This window comes from Cyphomyrmex costatus, unplaced genomic scaffold, assembly GCF_001594065.2.
Source record: "Cyphomyrmex costatus isolate MS0001 unplaced genomic scaffold, Ccosl1.0 scaffold35, whole genome shotgun sequence".
In the NCBI taxonomy this organism is placed as follows: Eukaryota; Metazoa; Arthropoda; class Insecta; order Hymenoptera; family Formicidae; genus Cyphomyrmex; species Cyphomyrmex costatus.
Window position 1 is genome coordinate 981272 of NW_017277664.1, and position 8150 is coordinate 989421.

Sequence of the window (8150 nt, forward strand, 5' to 3'; positions counted from 1 at the left end):
GCACGAATACAACGAACACCATGATTTATGGATGCAGCATCGGGCATCTATTCCCATTTATCGTTTCTTTCTGGCGGTGACGATGGAGAGACGGGGGCATTTCGCTCACGAATAAAAACTCGGACAGGCCACGTATACTAAGATAATCCCCTTCGGGGAGTGTAAATATCTCGAGACACAGACTGTCGTTTCCTCGATCTCTCGTCTGTACTAAATATTGTAAATACGGCGGAACTCTTATTCCGGATACCTCGTCATAGGCAAAGCGTAACGCGTAGCGAAAGTTGAGAAACGCTGGTCTACCGAACCTCGTCGAATTGGACTGCATACTGCCACTTTAATAATTTCTGTGACTGCGGAAGGAGAGAGACTCGCTCGATGGACTCTCGGCGTAGAATGACCACTTAACGCGAGATATGTGTTAAATCTTACAATTATCGCGCATAAGAAGGAAAGGATTTGGAGGTCTGACGGAATTCTAATCGAGTTAACGAATGTATTCGCGGGTTATTTGATACCAGAAATCGGACCCGGCAAGAGAACAGGGAGTGAATATCTAAACTACACAAGAAGGATCTTCTTTTTCGCAGCCACGTCGCGAATTCCTCGTGACATCGCAATTATCTCTAATTAAAGCAGTGCCAAACGTCAGTATTAACTTCGTGACTCAGTATTGACTCTTCGACTTTATTTACTTTCATTCGACATGAGAGATGTGCAATAGAATGTATATTTTAGCCAGATAAAAGCGCCGGGGTCCGGTATTACGCGATAACTTTGCTCGTTCGTTCGCTGTGCGACTTGGTAAATCTTTGACCCCGTGGTCGGCGAATTTATCGATTTCTTCCAACGGTTTTACTAGACTGATAGGCGAAATTTTATTCAGGAATTGTAAATGAAACATTATCGGAATTGAATAATTGTTACTGATCGATGTGCATGTCTCCCATCTTTGTCTATCGAATTCTTTCGATTCACTTGATGAAAAAGGGGGCGAACTCACGTCTAGTCTCATTATTATCAACTTAGATAGTAGAACGTGGATATGCGTGGGACTAAAAAGATGTAAAAAAAAAAAAAGGAGGAAGACGAGATTCGAATTAATTACTTTAAAGAGAACGGGAAGATTCGTATGAGCGAGGCCTTAGAGGAGTAGTCGTATCCGCCCAAAAAAAAGATACTTTACTTAAAACTAGTACTGTACTCTGTACTCGAATATTTCACTACATTATATTGTACGATAGAGTATAACATAGACATTTAGTTTCATAGCTCTCCTCGGTAGAACGCTATTGTATTCAGAAAATTTAAACTAAATTCCTCGTCGAGTCCTTAGTAGGTAGATCTCTCCGTGTGTGAGTGTACGTGCGACTATTTTCCCCAGGAACGCGGCGGCGACGGTCGCCGACGGTCGAACGCGGACGAGCCGCCGTGGGAGCAGAGTATACTTTTCCGGTAGAGCTAAAGCGTCATTGTCCTCGTTAAGTAGGTCGTGGCTAGAAATCCTGAGGGTGGTTCCTTCTGTCCTACGTGCGTCAATGCGACGCGACGCGTTTTGCGTTGCGTCGCGTCATGCCGGAGCCGCTCGTTCGAAATCGATGAAAGTGTCCTGAATGATTGCACCTACGAGGAGGTCACCGCACCCAGATTTGCGCTCAGCGAAACTCGCCAAGCGTTTTTACGAGCGCACTAAAACGATTCCGCCGATGACACACGCACACGCATACACGACACGCCGCGTCTCGCCTACGTTTACAAAGACACGTGGTGGTCTTGTCACGTGGAAAGGATCACTCGGCTCTCGCTCGCTTCTCTCATCGATCCTCTAAAAACTTCTTCGTTTCCGTCATATCGCTGGGATAATTTGCCGAAGGAGAAGCTAAGGCCCAGTAGTGTAAGATTGATTTTAGTTTCAGTTCAATTTACCTGTTAATTTGTTTTAATTCCAATGCCCGTTTCTACTAATATAAACTTTAATTATTTAATAACTTTAATCTCGATTTATCTTACTCTATAATTCATAGAATTAGAAAAAGAGTTAGTTAAACCGAAATGAAAATTAAATTGTATTAGTAAAAACGGAAAACGGATATTAGAAAAAGATAATACGGAGTCTACAATAGAAGTCGTTGCGGTTGTAGGGTCTAGTCGTAGAAAATCGACCAGTCGTAGTCGATTATTCTTCTCGACTGTAATTAATTAATTTTCTACGCTCGACTTCTATTGTAGACCCGGCATAAGTTAAACTGAGATTAAAATTAATTTTACATTGATGGAACCGGACTTAAGATGGACCTTCTACGTAAACCATTCACGGCAGACTATATAGGCGTAATCTGTGCTGCAATTAATTCAGGAAGTGATCAAAATACAAACATATAGGGGGCCAGTCTAGAGTCACCCGCGCCTAAAGAAATCAAAGATAGACTTATTAAAATTAATTTATATAAGCTGTAATTCTCCTCGTGTAACGTGTGGGTTCTTCCAGTAATTTAGTTCAGTAGAGCTCTCTCTCTCTCCACTCCCTTCTTCTCTCTTCGTTTTCCATTCGCGTTGTTCCGTTCTCATGGGTTGGGAAAAATCCCCTTCTGATGTCTCTCGAGGATGTCCCTTGTACATAACGTGTCTTCTATTAGATACCCCTGAAGGAACACTATTGCACTGAATTAAAGGTCGAGCCCCCCTACGTCTTTGTGCGCCAACAAGAGCCTGTTAGACATCACACGCACGGAAAGATAAGAGCAAAATGTACTTATCTCATTGTCGTCATCGTCGTCTCCGCGACCTCCTTCTGAGATGCAATTTCGCGCGGTTGCAACTCTATATCGCGATAACGACGAATGCCGATGAGCGTTATTTGGAATCATCAATTCTAGATGTTATCTCAGCGTATATTCGATTCTCCGAGAGAGAAAGAGAAAGAGAGAGGGGAAAGAGATGTACACGGATGATATATGCAGAATCATAAAATAATTTCCAATAAAAACCGTCACTCTAAATAAATAACTAATCTGTGCTCTCTCGTTCGATAACTTACAACTATTCTTTGAATGTTTACCATCAAAAGTATTCTTCGAAGTATTGATCTCATTGCAATATAGCTGTACTTATTATATATACAATATATATCGATGTATATATATGTATCTGGGAATTGCCGGCCTATAACGATAAATGAAGATATACTACATTCCACGCGATTTTCTCCGTGATACATGAGTTTCCAATGTGCGATATCTGAGATCGCGTATAGAGTGCACTCGCTCTTCTCTTTCCACCATTCCTCCGCGTACCTCGTTCTCGACGACGACGATGTGAGGGAGAACGGGTACGGCCCGGAATGTATAACTTATGACTTATGCGAAGAAAATTGTAAGCTTCGTCGTAAGTTGACGTAATAAAAAGGGGATAAGTATAAAAGAAAAGGGGAAAAAAAAAAGAAAAACTCGCGGAGAAAACGAGAGCAAACGAATACACCAATTAGAACAAAGCAGAGTCCGTAGGTTCCGAGAAACGCATTCACGGCGGATTGAGTTATCGGATCACATGATCGAGTCACTCTCACTATCATTATCGCGTTGATTAATGGCATCATATTAATTCACTCACTAACGGGCAATAAGATTATTCTACAAAGCACTGCCATAATTTGAACTGTTGTTACGTTGATTTTGGAATCCTGCCAAGTAATACCACTATTTGATATTCGTCGAACGAACGGGTCCTATCCTGCTAAGTGATGAATTAATATGCAAATGTCTCGCATGCTGCTGTCCAGTGTTTACTCCGCAGTGTTTATCGCTTTGCAAAGCGAATATCGCTCTATATTCGCGAATAATTAATTTCGCTCATTTCATTTCCAGTTACCACTTTAATACGATTTTCGATACCAATATTCGAGAATGCAATTTTTTATTTTGTGTTCCCATAGATAGTTGGATTTATCAAAACCAGATCTCACAAAGTAGTTTTTACCACAAATTTTATTGGCAGGATGTCAGCGGAAACAAAATTTGCTGATGGAACATTCAATGGTCAACAGAAATTTGCTATTTCGTAACCATTTAAATAATATGTAATTATAAATATAATACGTTCTGTTTGAATAACATATTCCATTTAAATGATACATTTCATTTAAATAGAATATGCCACGTTTTGTTTACGAAATAATAAATTCTGCTTGGTTTCTGCTGACAATCTGCAAATAATAATAGAGACTGCAGTTGATACCAAACTGGGTAAACTGTTAGTTACTATTAAGATCTGGTCTCACCAACTCCGATTAACTTACTCGACCGATCGTTACATTGGAACCGACCAATCGCATTTGCTATTCGGCCGATTAGATCGATCGAAATTGATGAGACCGATCCTAACATTTTTCTTACTTGAAATGAAAGTAAATTATTATGTTATTAAATTACGTCGTCTCTGCTCCTTAACGCGTCAACGCACAATCGCGACAAACAATACCGAGAAATCTCCGTCAGCTATTGCAATTATATAGGATTCCCTTCCAGTATGCGACGTCTTGATTTGTTACTTGGTAAGGAAGGATCGGCTATAACGTAATGTAACGCGTTAGACTTTACGGAATAATTAATCGTAAGAGATTAATATAGCATGTGGCTCTTCCGTTTCGTATAACTGCAAAAAAAAAAAGGATTACCGTGGCGTGTATCTCGTTTCTCGACGCTGTACATTATTAAATGCGAATCGTAATGCGCATATAAGGCGACAGTTTAATCCTCGAGCGGTCGTACCGGGTCGTTCTTAACTCATTATATTTCTTACTACTCTACTTTCTTCGTGCGTTTAACGCGACGTTACAGCTTTACACGTGAAACGGAGATAGCCGGAAAACGACGAAAAGCGAGAGATCCCAATTTCTAGTATCAATGTACGAATATCAAGAGTGATAAAATGTTCGTCTTGAAACGCGACACTTCGAATACATATATTCGCAAATATATATTCGTTGTGTTGGTGTTATGAATCGCTTGAAATATGCCCGATAAGACCACACTTGCTTCGCGATAACGTAACTCGAGGATTAAATGAACGTGCCAAGATTTTACACGTGGATGAGACAGCCTGGATCAGTTCGCGTCCGGCTCGCTCTCCGATTAGCGACCGATAGCTCGGCGTCGTAGCACACAAATATGATGAACGAAGAACGAAGGAATAGACGCCACGAGGATCCCTCTTCCAACCGCGGTGACTTGTTGGCGTACGACATTAGGATAGGTTCCTCGTAACCTACCTCGTCTCTCTTGTTACGCCTACTGCTACACTGTTATTGTTGATGAAAACTCCATATTAATAAGAAATAAATATATTATCTCAAAGCGTAGTTATATAATATATATGTACACACACACATCTCATCCTCGTTTCAGTTTTGTTAGATAACGAGTAGAACGTGTTAAGAGCGATTGTGAAAGACGAAAGCATGTTCTCAATTTCTTCTAAATTTAATAATATTCAAATTTTTTCTTATCTCTAATCTATAAATGTGCAATATTTGACTAACGTATTAATTAATAAAAAAAATCGGCCGATGAATTTCCTATAAATAATTTAAATAATATATACGTAATTACTACACAATATCAAAACTTATATACATAATTATTATCTACTCTATAATTTTTGTGCGTGCACTATTAATACTTGGTATATGTCTACCGCCAGCTGCTCGTGTATATTTATTTTCTTTCATGTATTCCCATGTAAATTCGTTCTTGAAGTTCTCCACTCGATCAGATGGCATCTCGTGCAAAAATGTAAAGGCAGACATAATAGTGACTATTAAAATCACAGAAAGAAGTAATGAAATTAATATCGATTGATTTTCAATAAAAGCGGAGGATTTATGTCGTTCACGACATAAATTTTGTGCCTGTTTCTATCAATATAAAAGTATTTACGCAGAAAAACGTATGGGTCCGTATTGATAAAATTCATGTCTCGATTACTGCAGTGGTGAATCCTAAATCCGACGCTCCGAAATAATTTTTTTAACTTTACTTGGGGCCTGTCCAAATCTAGAAACGACGCGGTGTATTTCTTCACGTCCCACATGAAAGCAAGGCGTAACGATTAGCAACTCAGGAAAATTGTAAAGCAACAAAATAACTTAAACACTCAGCGACACTCACATATAAATATGATGCGAAGCGCTTGTTCTCTGCCATAATTTCAAGAATTTTAAACATATCGTGAGAAGATACCCACAGCATAAAGAAAGTCCCGCCAGGTCGAAGCATATTGTAAATGTTCTCAAATCCCTGTCTGTTAACAGAGATAAACATGATTATTTCCTAGAATTTCATGCAATCTATATGGAATATTCTCGCACATTCTCGATATTAAGTCAACTTGTGAAGCTCGATTAGCCTTATTTTCGAAATACGTTTTATCGCGTTACGAAAGTAGAGAAGTACTTCAGAGGATTATCTCGTACAAATATTATAATACTTGACTGTCATGATAAGGTCAAGATGACTCGTCAAATCTTAGATGTCATTCAAAACTTTATATGACGTCTTAATGAGAAGTCTCAGAGCAACTTCAGTGAACTACGATTGAACTTAATCAGCACTATTTTATTAAATAATACAAATAAAAGTTAATTAATTAATTATTAGAATTAATTAATTAATATTATGTAATATTATTAAAAGTAATTAATTAATTGTGTTTAATGTTTCAAAAAGAGATTAAGAACAATAAATTGTATATTATAGAGATTTTATTTTGAGGTCAAGTTAACCGTCGATTATATAAGTTAATCAGAGTTTGAACAAAGTCATTCTAATATTTCTTATCAAGATTTCATGTAAAATGATAGTCAAGATAATATTATCTCGATCTTACTATAACAGTCGTATATTACTTTTGGATACAAGACGAAAAGTCCTTTACCGGATATCGTTGCAAAAATGCAAAACGGGAAACGAAAACACGTGGTCGAACTCGGCGATGTATTTCTCGGGCAAACCTTTTGTCTGAATGTCCAATGTCTCGTATCTGAGCAGCTCGTCGATACCATGCATCCTATTTGCATACTCGACCATGTTCTCGGAAGCGTACCTTTGTGCACAACCCATTAAATCGATGTGCGATAATTAATCAAATCACTTTATTACTCTCTAAAACTTTTAGAGTGAATCTCACTCTTAAAAATGGAAAATCGAATTATTTTTTTTCAAAAATGGCAATTTTCACTCGTTATAATTGAATGAGATTCTACTCCAAAGAATTTAGAGAGTACGATTCTGTCGTTTTTGCCTTCCTCTTGTTCTCACCTATCATCACTGCATCTTGATTAAGAGCTGGCAGGAGAATATTCCTTGTTATCTCCCCGAAACCGGAATCGACGTTTATACATTTTCCTGATACGTCCTTCAACTCGTACTCGAACTCTTGTACGAAATGTGCCACGTTGCGTTTCTGTATATCGTCGGACATGGCATACGTGAACGGATTCACCACAGTTTTGAACAACTAGAAAGAAACTGCATCGACATATACATGTAGATTGAAACTTATTTAAATATTTATTGACGAGAGTAGGGAACTATCAGAATTATTACATAAACATTTGTGCAAAAAACGAGGAGACATCAAGTTTTATTGCGATTATTCTCTATAGTATAATAAATCAAACCACAGAGAGTCCTGTATCGGAAATCGTTGTATCAGACTACAGTGTTTAATTTATTCCGAAATATTGAAACAAGTCTCATTAATTATTAATATAATACGATATTCTGTGTAAAGAATAGCAATTCATAGAACATAAAGAAACGGACTGCTTTTTCAAATTAAAAAAAATTATACGAATCATCGTGAAGAAGTTCCCCAGATAGCATTGAAAATTCGTAAAAATCTTTTTATTTCTGACTTACAATAAGAATTCCTGTTTCGCGTTTTATTTCTGTTTTAGCAATATTTTTAAGAGTGTCAAAAGATTTCACCTTTATATGTCCAATTGTGAGTTCTTTTTCAGATTCAAAAAGTACTTACGTTTTTTTAAATCTTTTTTTATTTCTTAATTTTGTGTAAAAATAAATCTTACGTTGATATTTTTCCAATTTAAATATTACTTTTAAGAATAACATATACAAATATTGCATATAAAT

The 8150-nt window shown here is 37.6% G+C and overlaps 1 pseudogene; it reads right to left on the reverse strand.

Annotated features, from left to right (window-relative positions):
• Positions 1 to 5646: 5646 nt before the first annotated feature.
• LOC108776258 (juvenile hormone acid O-methyltransferase-like) lies at positions 5647 to 7864 on the reverse strand (annotated as a pseudogene).
• Between the last annotated feature and the right edge of the window lie 286 nt (positions 7865 to 8150).